Source organism: Crinia signifera, chromosome 11 (assembly GCF_055691185.1).
Source record: "Crinia signifera chromosome 11, ASM5569118v1, whole genome shotgun sequence".
NCBI classification, from domain to species: Eukaryota; Metazoa; Chordata; class Amphibia; order Anura; family Myobatrachidae; genus Crinia; species Crinia signifera.
In genome coordinates this window covers 37,036,363-37,051,233 of record NC_139227.1, presented here as the reverse complement: position 1 = coordinate 37,051,233, position 14,871 = coordinate 37,036,363, and the positions used below count along the sequence as shown (strand labels likewise).

The 14,871-nt window shown below is 43.9% G+C and overlaps 1 protein-coding gene and 1 long non-coding RNA gene across 3 annotated transcripts in view; one reads left to right on the top strand and one right to left on the bottom strand.

The window, feature by feature from the left end:
* The window catches only part of LOC146045911 (uncharacterized), a 318,120-nt gene that overhangs the window by 142,330 nt on the left and 160,919 nt on the right, over window positions 1-14,871 (top strand). The window lies entirely within an intron of this gene.
* ZNF469 (zinc finger protein 469) overlaps window positions 1-14,871 on the bottom strand; it is a 346,850-nt gene that overhangs the window by 254,611 nt on the left and 77,368 nt on the right. Inside the window, exon 2 of the mRNA XM_083165032.1 lies at window positions 10,857-10,910. The gene's annotated coding sequence lies outside the window, so the exon portion shown is untranslated. The remainder of the gene's footprint in view (window positions 1-10,856; window positions 10,911-14,871) is intronic.

Here is a 14,871-nt window from a genome sequence, read left to right as displayed (position 1 = left end):
CTGCAGCAACCCACCTGTAACTGTGTATTGAGAGGCGTGGAGAAATAGGGTGCGTAGAGGTTAATGTGGCAGAGGAGTGTGAAGGTGATCATATGACAGAGAGTAATGGCATCCATACACCTACTATGTATTGTGTCAATGGCCCGATCCCCTGTGGCCAGATCGTGGGGGCGGGTATATAAAACATGCTATAATATCATGATCCAAACCGAAATCTGGGATTTTTAACATGGTTAATTTGCCCACAATAGATCCCCGTTCGGCAATGGTGGGTTTGGGGTTACTGTCCATGTCAAGGAATAAGCCTGGCCTCTCCCCAAAAAAGTGACGTGACACGCTCTCGTATGCAAAAACACTGACCGCTTCTCCCCGCAAGCGGTTCTGCCTGTCAGTCATGGGCGATCGCAATTTGCTATGTGATCACAGGCACATGTGCCCCACGGGTGCTGTGCGTGCGCAGTTTCCCATATATGTGCTTCTGTGGGTTTCCTCCGGGTTCTTTGGTTTTCTCCCACAATCCAAAAATATACAGGTAGGTTAATTGGCTCCCGACAAATTAACCCTAGAATGTTTGTGTCTGCGTGTACATGTGGTAGGCAATATAGATTGTAAGCTCCACTGGGGAGTGATGTGAATGTTCAACTATTCTCTGTAAAGTAATAATATATATGATATATAATAATATATATAGCTAGTTGGAAGCTAAAAACCAGCATTTGTGACATCATGATTTTACTATTTGTGGAGGCCACTTTTGCATCTTGTTTCATGCGTATACGATCGTTGGTTTCTTCTCCACAGCTGCTTGCCTACAGTTTAATGTTGCTATCAAAGGGCTGAAATATAGACAGTAATAACAAAAAGACAAAATCACGGCAGGAAATTGTGATTTGTGAGCCCCCAACCCTGAAAAGAGCAGAGATGAAAGTATTCCGTCAAACCACAAGACGCTTTCATTCGGCAGGAAAAAGAAATACAGACAGGGGTTCAGTGCTGGCCAAAGCAAATAGTAAAATCACCCACTGTGGAGACTACTAGCTACCAGGAAAGTACAGATCTCAGATTAACCCCTTCACGCTGGCATTGGGTTACTGGTAACTCATCCGACACAGTGCGGCCAGACAATTATTATTATTATTATTGCTGTGGGGCTGATGCAGTTACTGTTTGCTTTGTGTAAGCTGTAAATCTGTGGTGGCGTCATTTCATGGATCAATGTAATGCCAGATGTTAGATACTTGCCAGTGACTGGCAGCAATGACCTTCGTTCCGTTTTGCCCTTTATGTTGGCAAAACCCAGCTGCCAGATCACGGCAATGAAAAATACAACCTGGCAAATGGTTCATGCATGTTAGCACTGGATTTGCAATCTATCCCTTCAGGTGATTCCTGGTGAGTAGTGCTCATGGACACACTGTGATACACTTATGATATCACATGGGCCAGTGCCAAAAGCATGGCTATGTGGGGACCCAGGCATGGCTAGTAGGCTAAGGCCCACAGTTAAGAGTGTCAGGCTGCATGGATTTCACAGATACTGTAAGAACATTGTGCCATATAGGGCAGGGTTGCCGACCCTCCCGGAATTTCCGTGAGTCTCCCGAAAATCGGGTCCCCCTCCCGGCCCCCCGGAAGGGTGGGCAACCCTACCGGATTCAGGGGGGACCCCCGCTGACCCCCGGATCGCGGCATTAAAATGCCGCAATCCTCGGGTCTCAGAGGAGGGGGCGGAGCTAAAATGACACAATCGCATTATTTTAGCCCTGCCCCCTCCACGGAGATCCCTGAATTCGCTGGTTTACCAGCATGGGGGCGGGGCTTAGTGATGTCACTCTTAAGCCCCGCCCCCTGAGCGGCTACTGAAACTCTCCTCTCCGGGCTTCTCCCGGAGAGGAGAATAAGAAAGTCGGAAACCCTGGGGTCATTATGCAGGAGAACCAGGATCACTTCCATTGGTTGCATGTTATTTTTGCCCCACAGGTTGGGAGTATGCAGTAGAGGGGCCACAGGCAGGGGCATTGTGCTATATGGGTGCCACAGGCTGGAATATATGGTGGAATATGAGGTACAGTGTTCAATATAAGGCTTACAGGCCTTATTGCCTTATTCAGGGCAGCCGCACAGTGGTCCTTATTCTGGTTCACTCGCAAAGGCAAATTCCTTCTCAAATGGACAAAACCATGTGCACTGCAGGTGGGGCAGATGTTACATGTGCAGAGAGAATTAGATTTGGGTGGGGTTTTACTACAAAGTGAGATCTATAGTGTAAAAATAAAGCAGTCCGTATTTTCCCTGCACAGAGAGAAAATAACTCACCCAAATCTAATTCTCTCTGCACATGTTACATCTGCCCTCCCCCCCCCCCCCAGCAGTGCACATGGTTTTGTCCATTTGAGAAGGAATTTGACTTTGCGAGTGAACCAGAATAAGGGCCAGTGTGTAATGGGAGAAGGGGGCAATGGGGTGCCAGTCAGTGTCGTGGGGTGTAGTGTGCTGAGGAAAGTAACACCGTTTGGGAAATATCTCTTCCTCTCTCACACATGCACAAACACAGAGGAAATCACAAGGCAGCAGACTAGCTTTTGAAGCATTTGCTACCATTATAGCTAAACAGATACCTGTGAAACACAGAACGATAGTGTAGACCCTCAACATGAACAGTCCAGAATGAGGCACGGGGTGGGGTGCAAGAGATGAACTCTAAATACCAAGGGACAGATGTACTAAGCTTCAAAGAGTGCAAAAGTAAAGAGAGATAATAAAGTTATATCCGTACATCTGCCCCAAAAAGAGGGACCATAGCCTCCAACATATGCTGAAGAATCGGGTTTTCAACCGGATGTGGGGGAAAAAAACCTGTTCCATCATCTCCTATAGAAGTGAGAAGCTGATTTATACAGCATACCTACAAGGAACGTTTTATGTGTATAGCTGGAAGGGGCATTTAAATCTTTCTGTGCTGAACACAAGTGGTTTTATTTTGTTCCTGTCCCCTAGAAATTCCAAGAACCATTCTGACATGTCCAAGCATTCAGTAAAGATCTTTAATCTCTTGATCTTCAGGATTGTTTACTGTCTTTATAACACCAGGGGGAAAGAAAAAATAAATTATGTAAAGGAAAAAAATAGATAACATGTTCTCAATACCAGCTACAGTATATGATAAAGTGTGCATTAACGTGTTTATTGGCTATATAAACCATCATAGGAAAGTTCAAGAAACTTTCAGCACAATATGAGATGGTGCCAATGGATTTATGTACGTTTTGCATTGTTGCACTAGAAAAATATATAATATACTGATAGAAGTTACAGCTAAATATATAATCTTTGCAGAAGTCTCTATACCTTCCCTTATAGACCATAGACCAGGCATGTCCAAACGATGGCCATCCAGCTGTTGTGAAACTACAAGCCCCATCAAGCCATGCCACAGTTTTGCTATAAGGGAATGCTAAAACGATGGCAAGGCATGCTGGGATGTGTAGTTTCACAAAAGCTGGAAGGCCACAGTTTGGACATGCCTGTCATAAACAGTCAAAATACACAATGGTCAAAGCTTGTTACCTTAAAGTGGCCGTAGGAGCTCGGGGGCAGATGTATGATCCTCTGAGGTTGGGTTTAGCCCCCTCTGCGCACGTTTTGTCCTGCAGATAACACTACTCCCCATGGAATAATGTGGGGTTGTGCGCTAAATGACCGGGGTGTTCCCATAATTATCAGCACTCCTATCTGCAAGCAAATGTATGAACGGTGGGGATACCATCCTGGGCCCCAAAAAAGAGGCACCTCAGAAGTCGGTCAAAAGGTGGACAAGGAAAAAGGTTGACATTAGTTTTTCGTGATTATTTTTTAAACTGACTTCATAAGTTACCATCCCGGTGGGCATAGAGGGAGAATATAATATGGTGCCCGATGCATGGAAAGCACAGCGAGACATGCGAGGGGACGAGGTGCACTAGTGCAGTGTCTATGTTGACATGGACACAAGAAAAAACCCAATTCAACCTTTTTCCAGGTCAAACTTTTCCATGTTGACCATTTGCCCATGCCGACCTAATGCATATCACCGTTTTCCATGTGTCAACATTTCTGCCTGACGACCAATGGTGGTAGACCTATTGACTTTTTTGACCTTATGCTTGTCACCATAGTGATCCACACCACAGGCAGTCAGTGGCCATACGGAAAGTAAAAGTGGTTTTTAAAAGGTGTCGAATTGATGATTTTTGTACTTTTTGTGAATGGTTGGAAAATTATAGCAAGCGTGTTCATCAAATGAAAGTCTTTCCAGCATTTTGGGTTACAGAAAAATGTTTAAATGTTTTTAGACATATTTATAGAACCCCTTTAAATGTCTGCTGGTGCCCAATTACTCTTTAGGAGGGGTCTTGCACTGGTAGGGGGGTTGTGCAAATCTTCAAGAGATATTGCAAACATTTTACAATCCGATATCCTGTCGAACATCCATACACATTTCACTCAACATCGAATCATTTCCCCAGTCTGTGAAATTGTAACACTGCGACAGAGACAGGCTGATGAGACCGTTGCTGACATCGCACATTCTCCTTTAAATCGCTTGTGCATGTATGCGTTTTTCTGACACTCCCTGAAAATGGCCAGTTACCACCCCTAAACGTCTGCTTCCTGTCATTCAAATTGCAAGGGGGGTTGTGATTAGAGATTTCCGCTCTTTGTCGCTATTTTGTCTCACGAACCGTTTGCATACGCAGTTATTCAATCATTGAATCAACTCTGAATCAGGTCCAGTGTCATTTGTTGCAGGACCCGTTTGTGCAGGGTCCTGCGCTTGTGAAAAGTAACAAAAATCAGTGATAAATAATAAATACTTTGCGACGATGGGTGCAGCTCCATTAAGCCCACTTTATGTAGTCAGTTTGATTTGGTAATTATATGATGATTTAGGACAGAGAATTACATATTATCGGATTTATTTTCCAGCTTCTGCAGTCAAACGTTTGTTCTTTTTATATTAAATCTATCTGACAACTGATTGACTTCAAAATAGACTTTGCAGAGAAAATCGTGCTTTAGAATTTTGTTACGTCTTTCGATTTACAAAGCTGATATTGTAGCCTCCTGCACCCAGTTTCCAAAAAGGATTTGTGTTTCAAGATCTGAGTAACTTTAGGCAAAACGTACAGCTGACAAAGGTGACCTCGGTTCCACAGGAATTCTATGACATTTTAAAATTATATCTGAGCTATATTGTGTGTGAGAGGTGATTTTTAGCATTGCAACAATTGTGTAGGCTTCAATTATAATCCTGATTCCTCCTCAATTTGTTAAGTACCCATCTGACATAAATTGGGCTAATGCAATGACTCTCCCTGTGAAATACAATATATTTTGAGCGCTATGGGCCAAAGTTTGAGTACTGTGTGCAGATGGCTGCCCTCTGGGAGGGGGATGCCGCCCCCAAAAAAGTGTACAGAGAAAAGGGAATACCAGTAGGCGCCTTGTGCACACAATTAGGACAATTTATTAAATGAGCAATTAATAACAAAATCAATTAATAAAATTAATTAAACACAAATAACATACACATCGATATCAATAAAAATAATAATAAAAAAAGGGGTTAAAAACATGTGCAAATAGCAAATTGCTTATTTGGTAGGTGTATAATTACCAAGTCCCGGTAGGTCTTTATCATATGCGCATATGATACAGGTACTAATGTCCCGAATTTGGAGAATAAAATACCAGCGCTCTGTGGAGATTTTTTTGTATTGTAATCCACAGTGAGAATTTTCTTTTGTTGTAAAAGGCAACCAATATTTTGAAGAGCCAGTATAGTCGACACTTACGTGTCGGCGGAGACAAAAAACCACAGTTCTTTCTTGCAGGCAATAATTTGTAGCAGGTCCCGAGTTGGGAGAACGAGTACACCGATGTGCCCCACGCCTGATGGTGTCAGATGGCAAGGCAGCCGCGCCGGCCAGACAGCCAAGCGCAAGCCGCTGGACACAGACGGAGGCTGCTTGGACTGGTGATCCCGTGCGCTCTGCTATGAGCGTAACTGCTGTGTGCCGTAGGATGGTAAGCAGGCTGTACGTTGTCTCCGGTAACACACCGCTGCTGCGCTGCTGGAAACGGAGCGGGGACCGAGGTAAGCTGAGAATTTTGGAGCTCGATAAATGCGAGATTCCTCCAGGTCCACTCGCTCAAATGGCGGCAGCAGGGGCTCCTATTCAAATTGAATAGGAGCCCCTGCTGCCGCCATTTGAGCGAGTGGACCTGGAGGAATCTCGCATTTATCGAGCTCCAAAATTCTCAGCTTACCTCGGTCCCCGCTCCGTTTCCAGCAGCGCAGCAGCGGTGTGTTACCGGAGACAACGTACAGCCTGCTTACCATCCTACGGCACACAGCAGTTACGCTCATAGCAGAGCGCACGGGATCACCAGTCCAAGCAGCCTCCGTCTGTGTCCAGCGGCTTGCGCTTGGCTGTCTGGCCGGCGCGGCTGCCTTGCCATCTGACACCATCAGGCGTGGGGCACATCGGTGTACTCGTTCTCCCAACTCGGGACCTGCTACAAATTATTGCCTGCAAGAAAGAACTGTGGTTTTTTGTCTCCGCCGACACGTAAGTGTCGACTATACTGGCTCTTCAAAATATTGGTTGCCTTTTACAACAAAAGAAAATTCTCACTGTGGATTACAATACAAAAAAATCTCCACAGAGCGCTGGTATTTTATTCTCCAAATTCGGGACATTAGTACCTGTATCATATGCGCATATGATAAAGACCTACCAGGACTTGGTAATTATACACCTACCAAATAAGCAATTTGCTATTTGCACATGTTTTTAAGCCCTTTTTTTATTATTATTTTTATTGATATCGATGTGTATGTTATTTGTGTTTAATTAATTTTATTAATTGATTTTGTTATTAATTGCTCATTTAATAAATTGTCCTAATTGTGTGCACAAGGCGCCTACTGGTATTCCCTTGACTCTCCCTGTGAAACATTCCATTTTTCCACGGCCTCGCTCTTACAGTTCCAGACCATTAGACTGACACTGGGAACGTTCTCTGTGGAGTGAAATGTTTGACTCATCGGACGATGCATCACTGACTGTAGCCAAAGCAGTGATACACAAAGCGAGTGTGTGCGGCGTGCTCTGCGAGGGAACATTGTACGACATACCGCAGCTTCTGGATATTCTGACACTTGTACAGTTTATTTCCAGCTAAAACAATTTAATGGCAGCACATGGGTGTCAGGCAGGAGCGGAAGAAACAAGGAAAAAACACTGTATCCCTGGCAGCTGCACTTTAGACTTCTAACCCTGTAACTCCTGCAATGCTTTCCACTACTCAACGCTGAGGCTGGCTGGGTATAGAGTGGAGCAATAGTAACTGTATCAGTTTTTCCAGCGAATCTCACATCCTGGTACATTACTCAAGTATCCACTCAATGGGCACTTTGGTTACTAAGTTGTGGGCATATATATGAGCGTTGGGCCTGCTCTCACATACTGTAGTTAGTGAACCTTTTTAAAATACTATTTCCATAGGCAAACTCTTGGAGGGGGGCTTCCGACCAATTTGAAAACCCCTCATCTTGTCAAGTGGCTCAAACTATGACAACAACAGCAATGGTATATAATTTGAATACTAGGAGTGCTCGATTACATCCCGACGGTCAGTATCCTGACATTGGAATCCCTACTGTCTAAATGCCCGACAGTCACGATCCCAGCAGGGGTTTTTCTCCACTGTGGGGGTCCATGACCTCATAGAGAGAGAATAGAACCTGTGGCGAGTGCAGTGATCCGACGAGTGCAGTGAGGCTTCTTTGTTCTCCCCCCCCCCCCGTACAGGCAGAGTACTGGGGCGGTTGAGATTCCAATGTCAGTATACTGACTGTCAGAATCCTGTCTGTTGGACCGTCATACCACACCCGAATACTAGAGCTGCCACCACAACATGTAGTGTTGATCGGAGCTGCTGCACATGCCCTTTGATAGAAGCTTCTTCTACCAAATGTGTGTGTGTGTGTGTGTGTGTGTGTGTGTGTGTGTGTGTAGGTGGGCTGTGTATAGATCTGAGTCCTCATTCAGTGCACTAGACCAAAGAGTAGCTGTCAGGAAGAAGGAACAGGAGTCTTGCAGGAAGGAGGGAGAATGTGTGCTTAGAAAGTGCAGGAGTGGTTCTATTTTGAACATGTATTTATTTATTATTGTTTGTTTAAACTTTTCTTGACCACTTATTTGTTTTATTTAAATATGTTTGATACAGCCTATACCATAGGTCATGTATAGTGTTAGATATTAATACTATATTGCATACATTAACCAGCGTATAAAAACTCCAATGTGTATATTAATGTCCAGGGTCGTGACTAGGTTCTATCAGTTCCCCAGACCCCTGCACTTGCTCCAATTTTCCGCAGAATGGGAGATTGTGGGTGGCATTTGGAAACGTCCCTTTAAACATCCTGCATTTGCCACCATTTTCAATCAGCTAAAATAAAATACACCACCATAACATTTGGCCAGTATTCAGTACAATCCATCCAGGTACAAGCATCACATACAGAATTCCACATTGTGCACAGAGAGATTATTATACTGTGCAGAGTTACATCTAATGACCAATCCCCCAAGCATTGTTTTATTATAGTGACCATTGGACTTAACTAGACATACCACAAGGCTATAATGATATACGACAAGACCTTCTGTTAAAAACATACAGTTCTAGATTGGGTATTTAGCCGAGGGACACTGGCAAGTTGTATCTGTAGCTCTTAGTATCTCTATCAACATTATCTGCTCTCTAATTAGTGTGTTTGCCCAATCTGGAGGACTGGAGCACCGGTGTGCATGAAACCTAGCTTACAGCCATGACATCTCCTTAGCCAAGACTTCCTTTTGTACAGAAGACTTTCACACTGACGGCTTTCCATCTAGTCGGTTCATCCAATGTCTTAGCTGTACGTACTGTTCTGACATGGAATTGTCTGGGATTAGCAGCAGCTCAGCCATAAACCAGCTCACAGAGTTGGATTGTCCATTGCTGATACATGTAAGAATTGCCTGTCCTCGGTTGCAGCACCCACTGCCGAGTATGGAAGCAACATCGGTGTAAGAACTGTGTCTGGAGCTTCAAAGATTGGGTTTACGTTGCATTGGAGCTCCACACATATCTCTGACTACCATGTTTGGGGTGGAAGCTCCTGCAGAGAGCCCTGGACCCAAAACGATGTAACTCCATTGGGGTGAAGACCCACCAGCAGAGCCGCAGAGCAGGGATAGTGCCTCTCCAGCCTGGCGCCTCCTTACATTGCAGGCTCTGCTGAGTGGGTTGCGCCGGCCCTGGTGAAGGGGAATGTCAACCTCACTTATGCTTATGTGGCTGATTGGATGAAGATGCCTGCAGCCATGTTCTAGCATAAAGCCTTCCTAGAAAACTGGAGGCTATTATTGCAGTTGTCTACTGGGTAAATACCTAGCAACATTCCATTTAATAATCCCTTACACATGTGCTGCCCAGACAGAACTGCGGTAACATTTCTATGCATTTTGTACTTTTACGCAACTAGTTTAAAAGTTTAATGGATATTTCTGGAAACTCCAGTAGGAGAATAAATAATATGGAAATGATCTATCGGCACCATTGGGCCAACCGATTCCCAACATCAAAGGCTCGTTCTGACGTCTCACATCTGAGAAAAGCTGTATTATTATTATTATTATTATGTAGCATCAGGTCTGGTTCCCAGACACAAGGGCTGAATTCTGCCATGTCCCACGGAACAGGGAAAACATCCATGTGCAGCGTTTGCCACGCCACGGAATCTGGGTCCAGAGACAATACCAGAGGAGGAGGGGAATTTCAGTGATATAAGTTTCCAAGAATTAGCTGGCGAGGGTCTTGCCAGTTCTCAGACCACCCATGTGAGGGAGCTGCAGTTCCAATTGAAGAGAACTTGCCTGAATTGGACGCTTGTGTTTGAGCTAAAATGAGCTTTGTTGCAATTGGAAGGAACAGCAGAGTCCTATTGTCCAGAAACCTGTCTGATGAGTGGCACGAGGAACGTAGGTGGCAGGCACTCTTCCCATCATACGAATATATTTAAGGTTCACACTGTAGGTCTGTGTTTATCCTGGCAAAGTTTATACAACATTTCTGAGGATTTAAAGTGATTGTGTTTTAACCCTTTTATGTACAGTTTGCAATAGAAACAATGTCTGTACACAGAAAATAGTTCAAGCTTTATCTATAACTAGCAATCCCTGTATAGTGCAGTCACGGTCTACAAATGCATGTTTGTGATATACATGACTTTATATACAGATGGAGCAGCCTTCATTCTTGCAGGGGCTGGCGGTAGATTCGGCAGCCGTGTGCGTCCCCTTACTATGGAGGGACCCACCGCTTTACCGCCGGTCCCCGCCACCCGGTCCCACCTCCCCGCTCCCCCCTAACCCTGCCTATGTCCCTGAAGTGGAGATGGGCAGGGTTCGCGTCCCCCGCTGCCAGGAAACTGGGACGTGCGTGCGTCCCAGTCAGATGGAGCGCTGGCGCTCCATCTGTATATATATATATATATATATATATATATATAAATCCTGATGATTACATAACAGTAATGTCAGTGTCAACAGATGTTCACCCCAGAACAGAACAACACTTAATTGCTCCGTCAGGCGCCATCTAGTGCCCGCTGCCCCAAAAAGCACTTGAATCCCCCCCCCCCCCTATAGAGGTTACCCAAAGGACCGTTATCACTCCAATTTAAATATTGAGACATTGAAAAATATAGGCATTTTGCAGTTGCTAAGGCTGAAAAAATGATATATATATATATGCCTTACCTGATAATGGGTCATCCAAGTAGGCAGGAGGAGCCAGCGATCCAGGGATAATGTCTAGGACAAAAAGAAAAACAAGTTTTAAAGTGGAGCAAGAGAAATGTAATGTCCCCCAGCAGGACTTCTCACCTCCGGTGAGGCTTATCGCTGCTAAAAATAGATGGCGATTAGAGACAAGAAGCTGCTCAACCAGATCACACAGATTTTTTGGCTCTTGAACATGAAATAAACTGCTCGTAAAATGACGTAAAGCTCAACATCTTCAAAGGCAAACTCTGGAGAGTAAATAGATTTCAACTTTCAGCCTCACTTCCTAATCCAGCGGAGACACAGACAATCCAGCACATGCGAGGGGAGATTGACCCCAATTATACGATTTTCTGTTGTATTGTGTCTCACATGGCAGTTTGTCATTTTTAAAGTTCTGTCTTCACAGCGTAGAAATATGAGTTCTCTTTAACCTGTAGTGTCCTTTGTACATACTCTAGTGGCTGGGACAGGCCCTAATCAATTCGCTGCCTTCCTCCAGCTTGGCTGCTTCTTAGATCTTGTGGCAGATTTATTATGGGGCAAATTTAGATTTTTTTGCTTTCACTCCATACAGGAAATTGTTACTGCCAGCAATAGCATTGGATTTTAATTTACGTTTTTAGGGTTTTTCATCTATTTTCTACAATCGGGGCAATTTTTTTTTTTTATGAGATATAAATTACAAATTCAAACTATCGCGCATGAGAATATTTTAAGAAACTGCTCCGGGAATGGATTTTTTTTCTCTAGAATTCATGTCATCTTCATATTTTGATCAATAAGCCACCCAATTATACATTCATATGGCTCCATAGCTGGAGTTTCCCATGATTCCAACATTCACAATTTCCCATATTAAATAAGAGGAAATATATGTATTCTGAAAAGAATGTATAGTTTGCTTTATGCCAGAAGACGTTGTGCCCCAGCCAACATTTCCAGATCATTTCCGAGGATACTTTTGTGCTATAAGCCCGTCCGACTTCTTGGCAGATCTCTTACACTACAGTCCTCAGCCTGACATGACACAAAATGGTTCTATGGACAATTCCAGGGTGCAATATCCTCTATTTAAGTAAAAGTGTAAAGAATAAAAGATCATCAGAATGGCATACATTAGGCAGAATAAAAGGATTTGTTTTGTGCTGTGCTTTTTTCAGGATTAAATAATGGGGATTTTTCTTCTGAAAGTACATATGGCCCATACACACTTGACGATTTTCAGCTGAAAATCGGTCAAAACAGCTGTTTTGAGCGATTTTCGGCCGAAAATTGCCCAGTGTGTATGCCCCGGAGATTGCCGACTAGCGATGATGCGCGCTCCCGCATCATCGCTAGGAAAGTGGTTCATCTGCTGGTTTTACCAGCAGATGTGGCGATGATGGATGGTTTTTCATCCATCATCGCCATGTGTGTACGCCTGCCGGGCTGAAAGATTAACCACTTTCAGCCCGGCGGACCGCCCCCTCGCCCCCTCGCCCGTCATACTCACCCCTGTGCTCCGTCTGGCTGGCCGGCTGGATGCTGCTGCTGCTGCTGCTGCAGAGACCTGCTCCCCGGCCAGGCTAGCCCCGCCCCCAGCCTAAACACACGGAGCAGACAGCACTGCTCCCTGCTAACACCTGCTGGGCACCAATAGTTATATTATTCTGCCCACTGCCACCAATGTATTCATTAAATGCACCAATATATATATATAATATATATATATATATATATATAATATATTATATATATATATATATTATATATATATATATATTATATATATATTATATATATATATATATGTTATATAATATATATATATAATATATATTAATTTATATTATAATATATTATAATATATTGTTGGTGCATTTAAATGAATACATTGGTGGCAGTGGGCATATAAAATATAAACATTGGTGGGCAGCTGTGTGTGTCGCTATCTGCTGGGGACGGCTATGGATAGTGTAGGGCACGGGGCGCCCCAGGCGGGGAGGGAGGGCGCTTTGGCGCTTACCCGCTTTGCTCCACAGGGGAACTATGCGGCCACATCTCACCGAGGGAGGGAAGGGGCTGGAGGGGGATGTGGTGACGGCCGCCGAGTCACTCCAGGGGCACATGTGGGGGGGGGGGGGGGGGGGAGGGGGTTGCATTTAAATAAATATACATTTGTGGCAGTGGGCATAAATATATAAACATTGATGGGCAGTGTTGGCAGTAACGTATACATTGCTGGTCTGTGCCAGCAATGCATAAATCATAAATTAGCATCAACACTGCCCACCAATGTTTATATATTTATATGCCCACTGCCACCAATGTACTGTGTATATATGGAACCCTTGGAATTCAAACCCAGCCCATTTATAATGAAAGATTTTCAGCAAAGTCTTTCGCCTCCTGAAAATCTCTTGCTCTTTGGGGAAAATAGCTCAGTGTGTACGCACTACTTTGGTGAAAGATATAGCTATCAAAGATTTTGGCAAAGTTTTTTTAAATGAAAATCTTCAAGTGTGTATGGGCCTGAAGGGCAGACATCGGTACAAATTTGTCCCCTTTCTTTTACTTTCAATGGACAGTTGGAGATCCAGAAACCCAGTACAAAGCCCTTGTTGGCTTTCAGGCCATAAAAACGGTCCTGCACCTGCCAAAAATGTACAGTTTGAGGGTATGTAAGTACAAAGCTGGGACTGACCATAGAATTAGGGACCGTGTGCATTTCCTATGCTGCCTCCCCAGCAGCAAGTGGACGCACATAAGTAGCCGGATAAATACAAAGCTTTGTTTAATGGGAAATTCTGGAAACGTAAATTCCATGACGGACACTTTTCTTTTGCGCTGATTATCAAGTACACGTTGGGCCTGGTGTAGCATTGGACCCAAGTACACTCTCGAGTTGTGACTCTACACATCATTGAAACATCATCGCGCTGCACATTCCCTTAAGTTGCACCTGTATTTTGTGCAGTTTATCAAATACATTGACCCTATGAACTGCAAATTGCAGACCAGGCCCATTCAAGCATGGTACAGGCAAGGTGTGGAGACACAAGGTAACATTGCTCTCCCCCTTCCCCCAAACATGTATGTCCTAGTACATATATTGTACATGCTGGGTAGCACTGCGGCCCCAGGACATGTATGTCCAAGCACACTTCAGGTGGGGAGCGGAGACATAGGGCAACACTGCACCCTCAGGACATGTATCTCTAAGTACGGTACAGGTGGGGTATACTTATTGCAGCATTTGGGGGTGAATGTAATGTGTTTCTCATCCGGCAAAGCCAAGCCTGGTAAATGACTGCCCCTTTAATATTATGCCTGCGAGTTCCACCGACATCCCGCACAGCTGCCGGACTCTCAGTATCAGAATTTTAGTTTATTGCCAAGTGTATCAGAGATGCACAAGGAATTATTTTCCATTAGCCACAACTTCCATATTATCCCACATTTAACACAGCCAATAAAGACACATAACAATAGGAAAACACAATCGTAATAATGAGTTATGAGATTTACATTCCAAGATAAACTTCCAAAGCTGCCTGTCTTAGCTAGACCAGAGGGGAATTTAATTGATTGACTGCTTGTGGATAAAAGCTGTTCTTATGAGGAGTTGTTTTCACATTGAACGCATTACATCCCGCACTAGGTGCGATTGTTATTGTAAGGATCTAATATCTGTAATACTTACCTAAATTAGAAATGAGTCCATGCTAAATACCACCCATGTACCCTTTCCCCATGATCATGTCTGTGCATTAAAAAATATTACAGGGTTGGTTAGTCAATACACCCCCACAAATACCCTTATTCGTGGCTAATTTAACTTTTATATTGAGGTTCGATTGGATGGATACGTTTTTCTAGAAAGAGAAAACAGTGTATATTTTTTTCTCATTACGGGAACCATACATTGATGCCTCCCACTCCCTTTCCAAAAAGAATCCATCACAATTTAAAAAATACTATGTCGTATCTCACCAGAAGAGCGACAATT